Source organism: Diprion similis, chromosome 11 (assembly GCF_021155765.1).
Source record: "Diprion similis isolate iyDipSimi1 chromosome 11, iyDipSimi1.1, whole genome shotgun sequence".
In the NCBI taxonomy this organism is placed as follows: Eukaryota; Metazoa; Arthropoda; class Insecta; order Hymenoptera; family Diprionidae; genus Diprion; species Diprion similis.
This window is the reverse complement of record NC_060115.1, coordinates 9,098,373-9,119,125: the sequence shown is the minus strand read 5'-3', so window position 1 is coordinate 9,119,125 and position 20,753 is coordinate 9,098,373. Positions and strand designations below refer to the sequence as shown.

The following is a 20,753-nucleotide window of genomic DNA, read 5'->3' as shown; positions in this document are numbered from 1 at the left end:
GTAATGGTAGGTAAGCAATAATCATCGGTTCAAACGCTTCCCACTTGATCCATTTGACGTCCTTTCACAAGCCATTCAAATGCGGTTCAATTAAATTCAGATACTAAATTTGACCAGATAGATTTTCGATGGACGTAGTCGGTTAAAAATACAGGTCTACACCTCTCTCGTATCGAGATAGACGAATTTGTATTACATAAGAATTGATTAAGAACTCGTGTTGCCAACGAAAGAACAAAACGATATTGAAAAATACGAAAGGAGTACGAATTTCATTTAGAATAGAATTTTATGTATTGGGCACGTTTCAACGGATCGATTACACTTGATGTGTAAAAGAGATAGTAGAGTGTTAATTAATTATAAAAGCTGACCGGATTTTTAGTGAAATATTTGACGATAGATTGAGGAATCGTGTAAAACGTTGAATTTTCTGTCGATAAAATTTACGGAACGTGGACGAGTCACCTAGATTTGCACGATGAATAAGTGATGAGAAAATGAATTTGAATAAACGGTCGTTGACAAGCGAACAAAAGCAATTGCGAGGCGTGCATGCGAAACCATTCAGGCGCAATAAGTTGTGCCTCGCAAATATTTAACTGCGAAAATAAGGCAGGTCTGTTGGGTGGGAAAAATCAATACGATAACCAGCAGCCTACGCGTTAAGGAAAGTTCCCGCAAACTGATGTTGTCAGGCGATCCGTAATTCTCGCGAATGTATCTCTTACACTTGAAGAAAGTTCTTCCTTGCAGACTCGAAAGCGAGTTTCTTGTCTTACATTATCGTCAAATTGTTTTGTCAGTATTTGAATAGAAGAATTTGGCAAATTCAGGTTACGTGTAATTAAAATTATATTTTCAATGAAATAAAACATTTCATTGTTGGATTTTGTACGCATGAGGAGTTGACGAACAGAATAGTGCGAAAAAAATTCCCGTTTTTCGTGGTTCAAGAAAATATGTTGTCGCTGCGCCTTAGACAGAGTAATAAAATAAGTTTGTAAAAAATTTTCATTTTCCTTCTTTAGATAAAGTTTGAAGAATATTGTGCAGCAAAAAAATTACGGAGAATGGTTGGGTAAGTTATGGGTATCTGAACGAACTTTGACAAAGTTTACAAATTGCGTCTATTCAGAGGAAATTGTTGAAGTTCTATTGTAAGAAATTCCGAACTAAATATGTACGTGCAATTTTCCCTTCAAATATTTTACAGTTTCCATAACGTTATTCTCTTCTTCGTTCATAAAAAGAGCAATGATGGCAAGAAAATCAGCAGAATACTCGAAATTAGATGGAAATAATAAAAATTTTGAATTTTGAATTAACCGTAAAGCTTGTAAAATCGGATTTCTATCTTTTCAACAGCTTGATCAACATTACATCGGCGGATTTTGAACTTCGTTTTTTCATGTTTTTGAATTTCAATGCCAGGGTGACTACACACCTGGAAAATCTGAAAAACCTGGAAATGTCTGAGAATGTAAAAGGGGACATGAAAAACCTAAAATTGTCATGAGATTTTTAATTTGGTCCTGAATTTACGCGCATCCATGAGTCTGTTGAGTCGAAAAAATGTGTCGATGCTACGGTTTTCATTACATTTTCTCCGATCGTGTTAATTGAACTACAAATACCCGTTGCTGAGAAAATCCGAAGGAAGCGGCGATCATTTGAAGTAAGTACCTACGCAAGTCTTCGATAAAGGCGTGTAGTGTCAGTGGCTGAATACCGAATTTAATACAAGCTCTCTCTATCTCTCTCTCTCTCACTGGATGGCGTCCCGGGAACCATTTACCACCCACCGCAGAACCGCGTGGTTCGATAATAATACAGGCAATCGTTGATACATCGAGGCGGGAGCGAATGGAAGGAAGAGGCGGGTCAATTGTGCTCGCAAAACCTTTCGCCGCTTTGTTACCCACGAATGTAGGCACCTACCTTCTAAGGTTTCTCCGAGCTTGCGAGCCAAGGGTCGGACGAAATTAAAGCCTCCTATGTTTCCTCGGAAAACAAAGGCATGCTGAGTTTCTTGAGGGACCTGTTAGCCGATTGGATAACTCCGAGCTACGTGGGGTTAAAGCTAAACCTGTTTAACGATGCCTCTCCTTCACTCTTCGTCTCGGATCCAACTTCACCTGGAATACTTGATCCCTCTAACCGGTGACTGAAAATATTTGTCAAGCCCCAGGGACGCGGGGGAAAAAAAAAAAAAAAATAAAAACTTGAGCAAGAAACGAATTTCTATTCGTTACGCAGATCCGCAGCCTTCCAACTTAACAAATGAATCCGTTTTTGCACGAGGCTTGCCAAGTCAGTGTTTCAACGGGTCATTAATGCACTTGTGTTGAAACAAACTTTCGGTTGAACAGAAACTGCGGACGGTCAAATTTACTCGCTCGAGCCCGGCGAGTTGGCTTTCCTCGTTTTTATTGCAACCTATTGCTACAGCAAAAAATAACCGCTTTGCTGTACGACCTTTTTTTTCCGATGGCTTAACTGACTCCGAAATGACCAATTTTCGTCTGGAATTTAACTGAAATCGAGAAAATAATTTTTGAATCGCGATTGCGCTGATTCATTACGCTGGAGAAAATTATTTCGAAAACTAATTCATTTTTTACTCGAAAAACATTATTTGGTTTCCCTATTGACGATATTCAATCGAAGGAAATTTCGTTGAATTATGTGTTTCAAAGATGTAAAGTAACGTCATTTCAAAAAATTACTAACCATAAAAAAGTTCGATTCTTTGAATTCTATAAAATAACGAATTATCGTGATACCGATCGCCTCCAATCGAATTTCTCACCTCGCATTAAGAATGTACGTGTAGTTGTGCGTTCAAGTATAAGAGCGAATAATACATTCCGAGGATTAGATGAAGTAAGTAAACACAGACTGAACCGAGAGGTCAGACGAAAGAGAGTGAAGCAGTACGCAAACGAATGCGAAAGTGATCGGTCGTAGTGCGTGATTCGTGAGAAACTGGAAAGAATAAATTGGCTCGATTGTTTATCAAGGTGAACAATTTGTTAGTGTTGTTGACTGTGACTTTTGTTAATGATTTCTGTCGCGTTGTGCTCTGAAACGTGTGTAACAAACTTCTAGTTATTGTATAGGAAATATTATCCACTTGACTTTTGGGTGATTCTGAATTTCGATGCTGCAGGTAGACGAAATGGAACAAGCAGCAGTCCGTGAAAGGTGAGTGCCTAACAACAACAAACAGTGAATTCGGTTTTTCCCCTCTTTGGTAGACGAAAAGATCGAGAGAAAAGCTGAGATAAAAAATTGTCGAATTTATGTCGCATTTCGTTTCACGCTCGTTTGCGAATCGCTTCGTCGGACTCCCGTCCCTGGAGTTCTGGATTCTCTGGCGTTACTTTTCTCTTATATACATAGGCAGGTACATTACGAGTTTGGGCTTTTCGCTTGGTTATGAAACTCGCATTTCTCCACAGCTCGTGAGATAATTTTTTTTTTCCTTCCTTCCTTTTCCTTCTGCCTGATGGCTCGAATGATATCTCTTCGTCTTATATACGCAAACTCTCGCAACTTTCGCAGATCAGTCTCGAGGTATCTGAAGTCTAGAATTTTGGCAAATTGAAAAAATATAAACTTAATTGTGTTGTGATTAATTCCCGAGGAAAGAGGTGTCGAAAATTTCTTCAAAACAGTTTTTCATACTTTCCTTGCAGTTTTTTGGTCGTATGCAATTTTTACATTGCGTAATTGCACAATAAAAATATTGTAGGATTAACTCGGTTTATTTTCGGATCATAATCGATGATCAAATATCCAAACAATTTTTGTTCCGTACTTGTATTATAGTTTTTCTAAAAATCGTTCAAAAAATCAAGTGGGATTGAAAACATCTCTGGGGAAAAAAATCTGGGACCATAGTTTTCAGTTAAACGTCTTTGTTTCTGAAGAAATCGTAGACCCTGATATTGAAATGAGTGTAAAAATAAATAATTTTTATGCGACATATGACGAAAAATTCTTGCCGATCGATTAGCTGAAATGAGATTCCAATTAGCCAATTTCTTTGAATGGTTGTGAATAGTTTCGAGGAAGACAGACGTCAAGGTGACCGAATTTGTGCGCATCGACGCAAAATCGTACTGCGTCTTTGAAATGAAACCTGCAATGAGAATAACTCAGGCATCATTGAAGACTATTCAATCAGATGAGTTGTTTTTCTCCATATCGACGTAATTCTGAAACTGTTACGTCTTTTCCGGCTGCACCTGGCGTTTCATTCTCGCTTGATACATTTCAGACGTGATTATACATTATTATGTAAAATAGGAATCGCATAAGTTTATACAATTTCATTGGTTCAAGTTCGAGATATAATTCAATACAGATTCGTTACATTATTTTGAAGGTTTCGATGAGTAACAAAAAGCTTTTATCTTAAGGTTTTACAAAATAAGGGAGGGGTAGGCAAAATGGGTTACCCTTAAAATTTCATAAAAAAATTCTGTCTATCAAAATCTTTTTTAAATAGTCAAAAACTACTTCGATTTAAAACATTATCGAGCATTACTTTGAATTTTCGAAAATTTTTATAACATTTTTTTTTTCTCCAACGTCCAAAAATCATTTTTATTTCTATTTGGTTGCAATTAAAAAGAAAAAGATTTAGCGTATTTGAGTCCTCGAAAACGAAGTATTTCCTTAAGAAACCCCTTCTGCCCCCCCCCCCCCCCCCCCCTCCTTCCCCCCTCCCTTCTCTACTAGGAAATTGAACAGTTTTTTTATTTCGGAAGAAGCTGGAATCTGCTCATACCCAATAGGTACACGTTTATTTGACAATTTCAATGAACTTTAATTACGAGTTCGTAACTTTTTTACACCAGAAAATTGAGATAAGTTGCGGGCAGAAATAAGGATTAAAATCGATCAGACCACGATTGCTTTTATTCTTGTTTGTCGATACTTCGAAAAACGCAGCAAAGTCGGACGAAAACAACATAATTCAAGTATGAATGATGCACTTTGGGGATGAAATTTGGCGCAAAGTCAGCGTCGGGTGTTATCTTCGCATAATTGCAAAATTAACGAAGAGCCCGAGGTCATTTCACGGTATTAAGCCGCGTTAGCGAAGGCTTACCCAATTTGCGAGAATTCGCAACTTACAATTAGCAGCGGCCCGCCCTGCTTCGTGCGCAGTCAATGAACGAGCCGCAATTGAAATTCTAGATCCTACCGGCGATTAGAGTCAGCTTCGTCGCTGGGCCTCCAGTCACCTTTGCAAAACTCAATTAACCGCGGTTAGAGGTGATGCCGAATTACGTACTCAACCTTCGGACGAAATAAGACGCGTAAAAATTACCATTTGTATCATTGATTTAAGAGAAAACCTGGATTCACTTGATGAAAATTCAATGTGGAACTTAATTAACCTCGATATTTGAGTAGATAAATATATATACCGATGATGTCTCAATTTTTCTAGCTATTTTTTTTTTTTTTTCCTTTAATTATGTTGTTACGTTTATTTTCACACAATCCAATTTTCTTTGCTTTCATAATTATTATTATGATATATTTAATAATTAATTGAAATATTGGGTGTTTTTAGTAACATATTATTTCCTGATTGGCAAGACTTTAATTTCAAGCAGAATATATTGGTTCGGAGTTTTTCTCAATAAGCTTAACTTGGAGGGAAAAAAAAAGGAATTGCTTGAAATTCATCAATGACGAATTCACTTTTGAATATCTATGTAAACCGGTGTTTAGAATTTTGGGAAAATTTCCGTCGGAGAGTGAGGGAGAGAGAGAGAAGAATCGCATGTAAATTGTGATTCCCGAAACACGGTAACCCTTTCCAATTTAAAATACAATTAGTGGTGCAAATAGGTCCGAGGGCCAATCCACGAGGTGGGTGATAGGCAGGAACTTCACTCGCAGAGCCAACGCGATCCACTTAATGAATACGTAGCATTAATCAACGCTTGCCTCGGCACTCTGTGATAGCGAAATTAACAATTAGTGAATGTTGAATGAGATTCTGAATTACCTCTCCGGTCGGTATTTACGAGATAGGAAGGAAAAAGCCGAGGGCCAAAAGGAAAGAATATTTTTCCAACGTAGCTGCGTTGAATAATACAAAACTTACACTCTTTCTCTGGGAAAAACACTGAAAACACCACAAATGCCGAGCAAGTTGAAAGTTTCAAAGCTTCAACACCTTTACCGATTTTAAATTCATTCATTTGTGTCTCGTATATCTGCAGGAATAAAACGAAACGTAAAGACCTTGATTTTTTTTATATATGAGAAAAGAATATCATTCGGTTGAAATTTTATTCCTTCTAAATTAAGATTTGTTTATAATTAACTAGCACTTTGGTCAAGTATGTACCCTGAAGAAGGTTTTTTGATGTACCAAATCGCAGCATTATAGGCAGATTTCAAGGCATCGGATCACTTTTTGAACAATAATTACAAAGAGAAAAAAAAAAAAAATGTACAAAAATTCTATTCAAATATCCATATATTTTTCATCCGGGATAATATTCATGAGAAGAAATGCGTTTCAACTTGTTTCACTTCGAGATCGGAATTGCTATCGAGAGTATAGAACTATTTCAATACGAATCAATCGAACAATTTATTCGTAATCGTAAGTGAATTTCTTTTACAATAAAAGTAAAAGAAAAAAATACTTTTGACGCACGGGAAGAAAAATTCTGATTCCAATGACTTGGATATATTTTAGTTACATTCGAGCAGACAATTTTGATTATTTTCTTCAGGATAAGAAAAAAAGTCGTGCGAAAAAGCGTGGCCTCACCTTGTTGTTAATTAAGATTAAACAAAAATTTCAATTTCAACGGGGTGCCGAAAAGTGGAGGTTTATGAGGCCGAACTTCGTGCCACTCCTTTTTTTATTATACCTTTACCTTTCATCACCTTTGGTGATGTAAGAAGAGTACTGGTTTCGGTAGAAAATCACGTTTTCTAATTTCAACGAATCTTTACGTTTCCGAACCCTTAGAATACGAAAAACAGGTTTTTTTAAAAAATGTCAGTTCGTCAGTTTGCCCGGCAAACTTTTGCGGTGATCTCGGAAACGGCCTTGATGAAAAAAGTTGAAACTTGAAGGATTTTACAATCAAATGGTGGACATGAAAAATAGCCGTATCCCGTTGAATTTGAATTTCCGGTTCTACCGGAAATAAATCGATTTTCAATATCACACCGCAAACGAATACTTTTTATAAATAAACAATTACATTTTTCCCAGTTTATATATTTATCTAAAAAAATAATTTTTAAGTCTTTTCTTTTTCATAAAATTTTTTTCCCAATTTTAAAAAAAATCCTTTTCAATCGGCTGCCAAGTCCTGTCGGTTTCAGATTTTTCACTCGGCCGTTCACGAAATCGTCCCGAAAGTTTGTCGAACAGACCGACAGACTCTTCCTTTTTTATGGTGATGAAAGGTATCGTGAAAAAACTGTTTTCCGAGTTGTTTGTCCTATCATTGCATAATGGCGTCCCTCGCTGAGAAAATTGAGTGGACGGAATGCCAGAATTCGATCCCGAAGCCATTTACTCGTACATTGAACGCAACAGTGTAAATCATCGACGTGTGTGATTAAGCTGTGTCATTGAAAAATTTCATATTTTATACATTTTTTTTTATATTTCCATTGTTACAATTACAAGAAAATTCAGTTCAAGTTACTGTTTAGAGTGATTGCTTTATAGTTATCAAAACTAAATTTTCTTAGAGCGATATTTTTCGCTTGTAACAATGAATGAAAATTGTTACGGTATTTACACTAACCGTAACTAGAACTTTCTTTTCAATTAAAATTTCCGCCCTTCGTACGATCGAAAAGCGTTGTCAAATCGCGCAGCAGTCTTCAAATTCTTTGACAATCATTCTCGTTGGCAGTTGAACAGAGAAACGAGGACCTGTTTAGAAGAATCTGTAGGTAATATAAGTTTTAGACGAAAAATTTAATACAGCGGGAAGTTATGAAAATAATGGCTTTATACATTTTATTTTATCACAACCGTGAGGATGACGAGAGGAAATTAGAAAAAATTGGACCGATATCGGAATGAATATTCTTCAATTTTCCCTTAATCCGAAATCTTTGTAAATTGAAATTAATCAATTCCCTTAACTCCATTCGGTGTTTCAAATTTCCTGTTTCAAACCGTCGAGAAAGCCATGAAAGCTCAGGTTATTCAATACTTTCATTGAATATTATTAGTGCAGCCAATTACGCGTACCTACGCAGCTTTGTTCCACTGTGTAAATTCTAGAATACATTCTAAGTAATTCGATGTCGTGGTATGAAATTGTTCAGTTAGAATAGATTATTCATATTTCATGTAACTCTTAAGAAGATAATATTGCTTGCAAAACGCCTAGTTTGAAATAGTTTTTCAAACATATTTTCTAAAATATTTACAACAGACCAATTATCGGTTAAAACTAAAATTGTTCATAACAAGACCACGAAAGTTTCGATAATTATCTGAGATTTAGATTTATCAATAATTCAATTGCGTAGTAAACAATTGAGCACTATTTTAAACAGTGTTTGTAAGAAGATTCTTTGCAACAGTCGATCCCAGAATTATTCACTTGCTAAATTATTAATTTTATATTCAATTGATTTACGTATTACAGTTTTGAGGAATCATGTTTCCATCGTAATTGCAGAAAGCTATTTAACATCCGCGTTAAGTCTGGTAGAAAAAAGCTCGTAGAGGTTGTATCAATTTCGTGGAAGCTTTTCGGTGCTTCGAAAGTGCAAATTGCACGACCTATAGAAGGATCAGAGAAATAATAATTTTTCAAACCGCTAAAAGCACGGCTCAAGTTCTCATTCGAGGGTTTAAACCGGAGCTACATCGCACCAGCGACTGAACCACAACGGAATTTCATTTCAAATCCTGCGTAAGACGCTCCTTTTTACCACCGATCTTATTCCATCTGTGTAGTACCTACGCTTTGGGATTGTACTTTAAAGCCACGGTATCATCTCCTATCCAGTCTTCAATTTGTGCTTGTCGGATACAATTTCACGGTATATTAAGGAGGCATCGCCATTGCCTTTAGATAACAAAAATAATAAAAAGGAGAAACGATGAGCCAGAAATGCGATTTGTAATCGTGAAACAGAATCGAAAAATCGTTTATTTTAACGAACGTTTGTCTTATAATTTTGAGGAACGGCAACTTCTTTTTCTATTATAAAAGTTAGTTAGAAATTCTACGAATAATGAACTCTCCTCTGTTTCTAACGCATGTCAGCAAGTGATGAAAATTTTTTCAGTTCATACTTGGCGAACACAGATTTGCTTTTTTCAGGCTTAAAATTGTGAAAGGTAATAGTCATTTGGCAGTTTTTTTAGTTCGGTGTTTTTTTTGGACGGGGGGGGGGGGGGGGGGGGGGGGGGATTCCAGAGTTCCCCGGAGTGTGACAATAATATATCGAGTGTTACGTTGAGAAGGGTTGACGGTGAAACAGCCTCATACATTTGGTCTGACAATTCGGGAAAAGCCACTGCCGTAGGCCGTCGGGCGCAGTAAAAAGGTGAAATAAAAATTGCAGAAGTAGTTTGCAAGGGTGTGTATTAATTTTTTCCCCGGTGCAATTTCAGCCCTTGACATTGGGTGGAACGAAAAAGACCCGTAAAAAAATTGTTGCGAATGAACTCTTTTAAGTTGGGTAAAATATTTTTAAAGTTAAAAAATCTCGAGCATTGTTACTTGGTCCAATAATGGTGAATAAAACTTAATCAACATTCGAAATATGTAACAGTAATGAATATGAAAAAATTCGAACGATATAATATAGCTAAGATATCAACAATTTGAGGAAATTTTTTCTAATCAGAACGTTTGAAATCGTCGAATTTTCCTACTTTCGATTTGATTATAATATACTAGTGGTTTGGGGCTTATTTTTTACGTCACAAAAGATCTCTAGAGATCGATTGAAAATTTTTTACAAACAAGTGAACACTGAATAAGTTTGAAGAATAGATGTTCGAATGTTCTCAAGAATCGAATTTGCGCGTTTTAACCATACGGAAACGTAAAATTTCTTGAATGTCCTTCAGACGATTTATAAGGATCTGATCACTGAGCAAAACGAGTTCAAAGACATTAAAATCAAGATAAAAAAAACAGCAGAGATTAATAATTTTGAACTTGTTATTTGCTTGTTAAAATCTACTCTGAAATAATTGATTTCTTAGCTTTTTGCTATTTGAATTTGTTCAGATTCATTTTCATTCCAAATTAAGAACGTTGTTCAATTCGCGATCACTGTAATTAGCAATAAATAATATTACAGTAGATTTTGCGACGCATCTTCTTCTGTTTGAAAAAAAAAAAAAAAAAAAATGAAATCAAATCTGTAATTCCTGGGACAGATATGCGCTCGAGGTAAAATCAATGCAGGATTCCGATCGCGTCGCGTCTTTGTTACGACGTCACGACGTCACTGAAATAGATCATCGTCATCATCGAAGGGCGGTAGAAGAAAATATTTCACCGTTATGGGGGATGAAGGATCGGGCCAGTGGTAGAATTAATTTGCTTCGACGTTGGCTAAACTCGAAGTTGAACCAAATTTGTGTGTCGTTGGTCTAACAACGTAAACAGGAACCTCCAGGCGCGGCCCGTAACGATCAGCAAAGTTGAAAGCCTGGGACCCAGTTTGTCAACAACTGGTCGCCGAGTAGTATGCATATCCTCCTCGAGTGATTGGTCAACGGTTTCCCCTCGGCACCCTGAAACGCGACACAGTTCGGCACCCTCGACGGCCGAATGTTAACAAGCCTCTTCGACAAATCAGGGCATCGCACCCACGAAGATTCTCGATTTTCGATAAACGATTCCGCTGCTTGAACGGACGGACGGTTAGTTCTTGAAATAATCCTGGATCCTCCTTCACAAGGGACCTCAACACTCTGAAGGAAGTTATAGTCGGATTTAAAATTGATATTGATCGCAACAAAAAATCATCTATTCAAATTTTCTAGATGACAATTTTCGAAATGCATTGAATTCTGATCCTTAGGCACAAAGATGTCTGCTCGAGTGGATAATTTGCCGGAAATGCGCCGATTTTGGTTTCACCTTATGTCTTGGGAAAAAGGAAGTTTAGTTATAGGATATGGAAGTATGATCGATGACTAAAAGACAGAATGTGTAAAAATTGTAAGATGAAATCTCAGAATCGTAATTATCGAATCACAGAATCATGATTCACTCAAATTCAAATCGAATATTCAGAAACGAGTAGTTGACAACGTTTTTTTTTTTTTTTTTTTTCAATCAAAATGATATTGTTTGTAAGATTTCTTCACAGATCAGTGTTCGTATCGTTGATGAAAGGATTCTCGAAAAATCATCTCAACCAAATGTTCAATAATACACTGTTAGAAAAATTTAACTAAACGTAAAACGTCACAGCAGTTCTACTTTATACTTGTTTTATTTATTACATTTTCGTTGGTTAATATGACACAAATTATTGTGATTTCAACATTTAAAAGGTCAAATTAACATTTAATTTGCACTTTATTTTTCACTTTCTAATACGTTAAAAAATGATTAAATCAAACCAAAAATTTTAGTGGACTAAACTTAAATTTTTTTTTACTTTACTTTACCGATTTTGTCGAAAAAAATTGGCAGACTATTCGATGGTCCAGTTCGCGTATCTTCAAGCAAAGAATATCCCTGTCGATGTCCGTATCTATAGATTTTCGTTGGTCCAATTTTTTTTCCCACTATTTTTTTCAACAAGATATCTTTGCGGAGATGACAGAAGGCGAGCGAGGATAATACGTAGCGGTTTTTAAAGTCCTCAGATCTATTCTCTGGCCTGTCGACACCTCTTCGGCCGTGCTGTCATTTTGTCGACATCAATTTGTAGCCACGAAATGTGTGCTTGCTCAAAAGTTTTCGTTTAGCCTCGAGTCTAGCTGCGGAACCAGCTTCTTCGGCCGCCTACAGCCACGATGGCCAGATGCGTGGTACCTCTGACGGCTATTAATATTTCGTCTATTTTCTGCTCCCCAATGTTTACACTCACTCCGTACTACTGCACAGTCAAACGGAAGTACCCACCACGTTGGTGCAGTCGCCATTAAGAGAGTCTAACCTGCCCTTACAGGCGTCGAGAAATCGGAATTCGCTTTTCTTTGTCAGGGTTGTCAAAGCTTGTCGAGGGTTAGAATTTTTTCAGGAACAATTGCACTTGGAACTTGTATAATTTCTTAGACATTTTTATTGTAATAAAATTCACCGTTTTCAATATCTTTCTGGAAATTTGTAAAAGAAAGTCTTTTGAAAAAGTCTCATTCGAGTTATCACCGAAATTGTGACGATCCAATTTGCAATTGTTATTACACGAAATGATAAGATCAATGTTTAGCTGCGATATACATCGATTCCAACAGGAAAGACATGACATTTGACATGTCATACTTCTATGATTTGAAAAATTATTAGTGAAAATTTATGGCTACTTCCGCGTCTGGTCTTTAGAATTTTAAAGAGACAATATGAATAATAGCTCGAGCACTTTATGGGGCTGACGATGAATTCGTATGGAGAAAAAACTGCGATGGTACAGTTTGCGAGGAGCAGGTTGGTCCGACGTTTAACGCTGCGTATAATAATATAGGTATAATGAGAGGTAACTTTGTCAACGTTGCTAAAAGCAATAAAGTATTAAGGTCGTTTATAATTAAGCTTCACTTCTTTTCAAAGTTTGTCGTAAAAGTTTCGAGAAAAGCTTCGGCCATCTCTTTTAGTCGTAAGTCTACTTAACGTGGGTGAGATATTTTAATTAGAGATCGCGATTTAAAAAGGTGAGGTGCGGAAACTATGAGGTGCGAAGAACCGAGACTGTACACCAGGGTGGCGAAAAGCGAGTGCAAAGTGACGCCGGATATCTCACAAAGACCCAGTTTGCCTATTTCAAGGTGGCTAATTAGTTTTTATTCTTGATTTTGTCGTCTGCTGCTCTTTTCCATGGGGATAAAAACGCTTCTGGTAGTATTTTTGGTCTCGGAATTGAGTAGGTTTTGTAAAATTCGTTGATTTTTTTTATACTGAAAATCCTTTCCTTGCAAATGTAAGAAAATTTTTCAATGGTTGGCATTACGTTACATTGTGGAGAAATGTAAAAATGAACTGATGGGAATGAAGGCAAACTTATTTCAAGCGACGTTCGCTTGAAAAACTTCGAAAGAGAAAATTAAGATTATGAAAAAAATCCCAACTCGTCAGTCTCGAGTCGATTCGCAAGCTTTCAGAGTTCCTCGATTCTTCTGTACGAAGTTTATCCGTAAAATTTCACCGTAACTTTTCAATCGATTCGAATCCCATTAAATTAACGTCAATCTGGATAGGCTTGAATCGTTATCAAAAGTTAGTCGTAGCAAATGAAAAATCTTATCACAAAGCGGCGAATATTCGCGAGACGAAGACGAGTTATTACAGGATAATAATGGTGGTTATACGTGGGTATAAGTGAACGTAACAAAAGCCTGAACTTTCTACTCTACGTACTGCGGTAATATCAGAACACAAAAGACGCGAAATCCGCGACGTTAAGACGTTCTTTGAAGAGCAACAAACATTTCTGCAAATTGATGCGGTGAGACGGGGCAGATTCCATTATATCGTTAGATCACGAAACTAGAATCTCGAAATCGAATTTCGGTTACGTCATCTAAAAGCTGGTACTGATTTTGGCTCAATCAATGAGAGAATAATTTCCGCTGGGAATGATTCGGTATAAGTAGGTTCGAATCAAAACGTGTGTAGAGACACGCCTCGTTATCAACGATCCTCGAGCTGATCTTGGCTCGAAAACCAAGGGTTGCATCGACGCAGGGTTAATAAAATAATAATATACCACCCCGTTGGCGTTCCAAAGGTTTCGAAAGGCTTCTGAACCATGCAGGGATCACCGACTTTTGCCTCTACTTTAAAAAACGAGAGACAAGGTGAAAAGAAAATGGGAGGTAAAACAAAAGGGGGAAAAATTATGAAAAGGGGGGCAAAGATAGGCGGTGGAACGGATTAGGTAGCTGACAGGGAATTCGAGGGGTGAATGAAGAGATTTTAAGAGTGAATGTCGGGTTAATCCTGCTTGACCCAAATAACGAGCACATATAACCGAATTATTGTCGTCACATTGACGCTGTAAAACTCTCGAACGATGAAAAGCTCGGGAAGGTGAACCCACGTGTAAGCACAGCTCAGTTCAAAAACTGAACAACTTTATTCAGTTGATTTTCAAAACGCTGGAGACGATTTTTTATGAGATAAATCTTGTGGTTGTAGGATATATGTCCCATTTTTCAAAAAGGTTCTTAAATGTTTCAAAAAGTAAAACACTATCGCATATATATATATATATATATATATATATATATATATATATATATATATATATATACGCGTGAAATGATTAACCATGGATTAAAAAAAACTGAACGCATAACTGCAAATTAATTAATTAATTACATGCCTTGAAATTTTTCCACTGATCAAGATTTCTCCACTTTCGACATCCGTGCAGCAATCATGTTGCAGAAATGTGTTCAGATTCATTGAAACCGTTCCAAGTCGACGGAAAATCACGAAAATAATGATTCCAACGGAGGCTTACATTCGCTATGAAAGATACAAAGTGGCACTGTGATTACGAGGCGTCTTCTTCGAGTCTGAGTTCGACATTGTTAGCCACAAAAAGAAGCCTCACTCTGCGAATGTTTAATCTTTTCTTTGGCCATTCAGCAGCGTTCGCAATTAGCAATTGACAATTGTTCTCTCTTTTACCACGAATCAGGTAATAAGCAAGATAGACAATGAATATCAGTGAATAAAATATACCGTCGACTTTCTGGATCCTTCGTAATTTTTGCCATTGCCGTTTGAAGGACTGTGACGTCAGACTTGACGAATCTTTTCAATAATGCTAAGAGATTCGAAACTATAATTTTTGTATATAATTATAGGTTTCTGTCTCTAATAGCCTAAAGATCCATCTTGAGATCCAATGCCAATGATATTAATTAAGACGAGATTTATCTCAAAACCGGAGTTCATTTTTTATCCGAAACAATTTGCATATGGCTATAATCAGTACGGCCTTGCGTTAGTCACGGGCAAAATGGCCGGCTATTCAATAGTATTACGAAGATTCTGAGATCATCCCTCAAAATGAGATTCAATCTGTTTCCTGACTTCATTTTCAGGGATGATGGAATCGAGGTCAATCTTGAGGAATAATGGCAGACTCTACCGTCGTCGCTCTAAAGTCACGGAGATATGCGGCTGTCTACATGCTTTCAACACCGCGGCTTGACCCTCAACGACTACGTAATTTACCACGCGAAGTAGCAGGTTATGGATTCGCAAAAAAGTTGGTCAGACACATTGGCGATTGGGTGTGACGTTCCGTGGATAATAATCGACGAGTATTCAAATTTTCAAACGACTCGTGCGAATGTGAAATTTCGATATATTTATGCCGTCTCAAAAACCCAATTTGAGTCAACAGAGTTAGATCCGTTGAAAATATTAAAAAAAAAAAAAAAAAACTCCTTCGTTAACAACTTTGAGGCAGTTCTCGATATTGCGACAATTTTGTTCCGAACTTCAGATGTAAAACTGTTGTTTCAATTTAAAAAAATTCTAGTCATGTTTTTTTTTTTTTTTTCAATGTTCGCACTTGCATACATTCTTGTAAATATTCCTAAATCTTAAGAACTATAAAATAATGTGATCTCTTTTAAAAATTACAAATTATGAAACCGTTTCAGGGTAAATTAAGGTTTTACTTTATTTGAATCACTTTTCGTCGAATCAATTTCACTATTAGATCGTTTTGTGCGTAGATTTTTGATCAGACTGTACGCGACACGCGCATTGACCCACCCATTCCTAAAGCTTTCGTGTTCCTGGTCGATAAAAACCCAGTCCAGTATACAAAAATAAGAGTCTAGTTCATTAGCCAGTGTGTCTTGTGATCCTTTGTAAGTTCTTTCGTGGTAATACCTTCGTAGAAATATTTCGGGTGTAAGGATGCACGATGATCGTGCTTCGTGATGATCGGAACTACCAGACTTTCGTGTTCACGATTGAGAAAATTGAGGATCAGCATCGATTACAGGGACGTACGTGTCTTGTGAAAGATTTAAGCGCGTCACTTGTACGAACATTTGTGATCATTTCTAGACAAAGCTGTTTATCGAGAATCCCTGACCCACACACACACACACACACACACACGGTTAAAAAGGCTCTTCACATGCATCCTCGATCCGGGATGCTGTGCACACGAGGCTCGGTCGAAAACGCGGTGTAAACATTAAAGGGAATTATCTAGCATAATCTTGAAAGAAACCGTCTTCCGGCGCCTCTTATGAGTCAAACAAGTAGCAGCCGACGATCTCTTAACCAGGAAGCCTGATAGCTTGAACAAAGAATATTTAATACCGGGCTGGATCGAGGAGGCATGAAGTTAAGGCGAGGCGAGGCGAGGCCTGAGCAAAGGCTTGTAAATTACCTTGTGTGCAGGTGATTATGGTAATGTAACTCCTCGCACATACACGCCTGGCTATTAGGGACACATTTGAAACCGTATTTATAGCTATCTACACAGCCGTTAATAAACTGTCTTTGATCTTTGCTCATCCGCGCCGAATACGCACATTCGAGTACTCGCAAACGAATTTTCATCGCTTCAAATTTTCCCAGTTTCATGCGGATTTTACATGCTGATAGACATTTTTTACTCCTTGGATTTACAAGGTGGGTATAATGTGTGAACGGTGAATTCGGTATTCTTACTTTCTCGTTAGATCGAAGAAGAGAATTATTCGATTTTTTGGATCGCAATTTCAAAGACAATCGTACATTTTACTGACTTTTGGATTTACGAATAGATTTACCGTACAGCCAAGGCAATGAAGCTGCGTCGTGTAAGAAGCATTATGATATATTCTAATCGTCATGGTCAGTCGAGGACTAATCGACCTTACCGTCTGAATCAAAAGTTTGGAAACGAGAAACAAGCGTTAAAAAATCTCTAACAGTTTGTATTTATTTATGCCAATAATACTAAACACCAATGAAACATATACGTATAGGTGCCTACTATGTGACCGTATTTTTAATGTAAATCATTTTCAGGCAAATTCACCCAAAAACAGTAATTAGTTGATTCGTTCTGATTGTAAAACTTTTTGTAAAAATTGTTGATTCTTAGCATGTCGTGCTCGAATTTGCTCAAGTGCATTTGCATTACTATGAGAGGGATTTTGTTTTATTTATTGACAAAAGCAGGGATCGAGAAACCGATTCACACATACGATTGTCGTGCTGCTCTGGAATTACGTAATTGATAGTTTGAAATAGCTTCGGATAAAATTCCTCGCTCAGACGTTTGGTCTTCCAATATCCAAAGACAAATCGATCCGGCAAGTGGTAGTCCAAATATTGAAATATGAGAGGATCGTGATCTCCGCGTAACATTCGATCAACAGCGAGGACTTTTACTATCATTTGTACGATTCCTCACGCAGGGGAATAAAGAAGAAAGAAAATTTCACTCGAAGTACTTTTTGTCGGTGCTAGTAAGCCGGAAAATTTCTTTCTACTTACAACGGCAGGGGTAAACGGCTCACAATCGGTTTTCTTGGGTTATACACACGTCATGCTCCTGTCGAAAGATTGTCTGAGGACGGTGTGTATGAAAGAGGGAGAACTTTAACTTGAGAAAGTAATGTAACGAAGTGCTAAACCTTTTAAATCCTTTCTTTTAAGAATTTGTGCGTGGAAATTTTTAGACTTAATAAAAGGAGGAGCGTTCAAATCAGAGGAGGAATCCAAGACGAAATGACAGTGTCAGACTTTTTTTGAAAATTTTTACGTTTTTTTTTTTTACCGCGTAATTCAGTTTCCCAATGTGGTCCATCCACATTGAAGAATGATCGGCAAACCTTTGAATCAATGAAAACGGAATGCGTGACCCTGGAATCTTTCGAGAAGGCACAATGAAGGGCCCCGTAAGTCGTAGACCGCAATAAATCTCTCGGAAATGAACTTGACTCGAAGACACGGTAGAACGGAGCCGAAAGACTTGACCCCGAACGAATCTCGCCTGCAAGACGGTATTTTAGGCGTGAAAGGTGATCGAACCCTTAAGTCGCTGGAGACCCGCCAGGCACGAAAATGAGAAAAGTTTTTGATCGGATTTTCGCCGGCGGGGGGGGGGGGGGGGGGGGAGTGGAAAATAAAGAAGAAACGAAATCGTTGGGAGAAAGCGAAATAATAGCAACGGGCAACTTCCGTTTCTAACTCTTGCTATGATATTATATGGAATAGAGGGAAGAAGAAATCACGCCATTTCCCGTGTATTATATCCTTTGAAGCCACAACTTCGGTATAATAATGGTGACATCGCAAAGCCCTTGTCTCGGTTCCGAATGGCGAAAACTTTTCTTGTTATTTTCCTTTTTCTTTTTCTTTTTTTTTTGTATACTTATATATGTATGCAGATTCCGAGCTACCGTGTCTTCAGAAATGGGCGGAACAAGATTTGAATCCCGTGGTAAAAAGTCTCGAGAATGAATTTTCTAGGCTCTCTGTATAAATAAGTTTCTCAACCCCAATTTTCTGGACCTGAGTCGAAAAAGTTTTAAGCGGTGGTTCAGGCTGTCGTTCCCAGACGAATTTCTTCCGCCGAGAACATGAATGTATAATAATACAGTAAAATTACGTTTTGGATCTTCAACGCTCCGAGTAATTTCCTTGATTATACGGAACGATAGAATCGAAATAAATTATGAGCCGGTGAAAGCACGACTGTAAAATCTGTCTCGGAGTTCGGTGCGTAATTTTCATACGTGGAAATGCCGTTCAAGAGTCTCGCACGCCTCACATTGTTGTCATGTCGTATGACTAAGGCTGTAATTATATTCCACAAATCGATAGTTTGTGCGGAATCGATACGCTCGGGTTCTACGGAATATGATTTTTCTTTTCAAGTTCAAATTTCATGAACAGTTAGTCCAGAATTTTGATTGAAAAGAAGAAGGGTCGACTTCTTTGAACGTTAAAATGTGAAGAGTGATGGTGACAATCGTGTGTAAAAATAAGTTATAGAATTCTAACGAAAACGTTTGTCAATGCTTCCGTAACCATCGGCGATATTGAATTGACTACTTGAAAAATAAGAAATAGCTGTTTCAATTAATTTGCGGAATAGAAAGTCTTTTTAATAAAATCAGTTGGTGTAGATTGAAATCGATTGAATGTACTTGTAGAAATATCGTCATTTTACGGCAATTCGAAACGGAAAGTTAATTCATTTTAAGCTTTTCTTTATAATTTCACTGTATTTTTGTATCTTTGAAAGAATAATCGTGACTTGCGAATATGATCAAATTGAGCTCGTAATAAAATGAACAAAAAGTGTCTATTCATGATTTAAGTTTTTAACGTAAGTTTTCACAAAAATATTACGGTTTTTCGAACGAAAAATTCACCAGTAAAGGTGAAAAGTTGTCGGAACTTTCGGTGAACGTTCCTCGACATGGAATAAGTTTTTTTATTTAAAAAGCTTCGTTCAATTGCACGGTAAGGCACTTGAAAAATTTCAAACATCAATCGAAACACTCGAAAGTGATATTAAATCAACTACAATTATCGAAAGTTGGCATTGCTCAGTCGGTTCGAGTTTCTGAATACTCAATATATTTTACGATCAGTATATCGTTCGAAAATATATCTATCAAACTGTATCTTCCAATGTCCTTTGCTGATGACATATAAAAAGAGGTTACATAATGACTTCGAACCGTGTCTGTGACCTTTGGTAAAAATAACCCACAAAAAAAATTAAACTTTCGTAATTATCAAACGGCACTTGAATCGCAAGCTCTAAATTGGATACCACGCTGTTCGAGAGATGGAAACCATCGACCGTTATAAAGTCGAGGTCTCTATATACAACGAAAAACGTATTACATATTATAATTGCGCAACGTTTTTTATTTACCTAAAAGCAAACAATAAAATCGAGGAAATTATTTCCCCACCTGCATCCCTAAACCAATTCCGGAGTCGGTACGTGCTGTTTGGCCATAATAATTGGCAACTGCTCACTTTGCTCGCTAATACGCATTGTCGGAGTAAAAATTATCCAAGTTTCGACAAGGCAGCGGACCAGGAGCTTGGCGAACGAACGATGACCTTGAACTAGAGCTTACCTCGTAACAGCCATCCGTCACGAAGCATGGAGGCGTGGACTCCTTATGCCAGGGCTGTTTTCTTCCGTGGCCGTGAGTGAGCAGCCTTCGTTGTACAGTGAACTGCACAATCACGTCATTCCTGAGCTTGCAGCTTTTGTAATTTGGCACGACGTAGACGACGACGACGACGACGACGACAAAAAAGCTCCGTTCCGCTACTACCAGAGGCACCACCGTCTGAACACGTGAGAAAACTTGACACGTCACTCTTGAGGATGAGGAAATTATGAGAGAATATGGAACAAACAAACAACAACAACAACAACAACAACAACAACAACAACAATCGCGAACTGAAAAGCAAACTCTCGCAGCGTTTGAAGTTCTCTTTTTTCTTCTTCAACCGTGCTTGCGAGCACTTTTAAACCTCTTTTTACGCCCGAGGTCTATCGATATGTCTCTTTAGCTCACCTGGCTTGGC

At 37.5% G+C, this 20,753-nt stretch overlaps 1 protein-coding gene across 1 annotated transcript in view; it reads right to left on the bottom strand.

Moving 5' to 3' along the window:
• LOC124412232 (brain tumor protein) overlaps nt 1–20,448 on the bottom strand; it is a 158,390-nt gene extending 137,942 nt beyond the window's left edge. The window contains exon 1 of the mRNA XM_046891950.1: nt 20,291–20,448. The gene's annotated coding sequence lies outside the window, so the exon portion shown is untranslated. The remainder of the gene's footprint in view (nt 1–20,290) is intronic.
• Between the last annotated feature and the right edge of the window lie 305 nt (nt 20,449–20,753).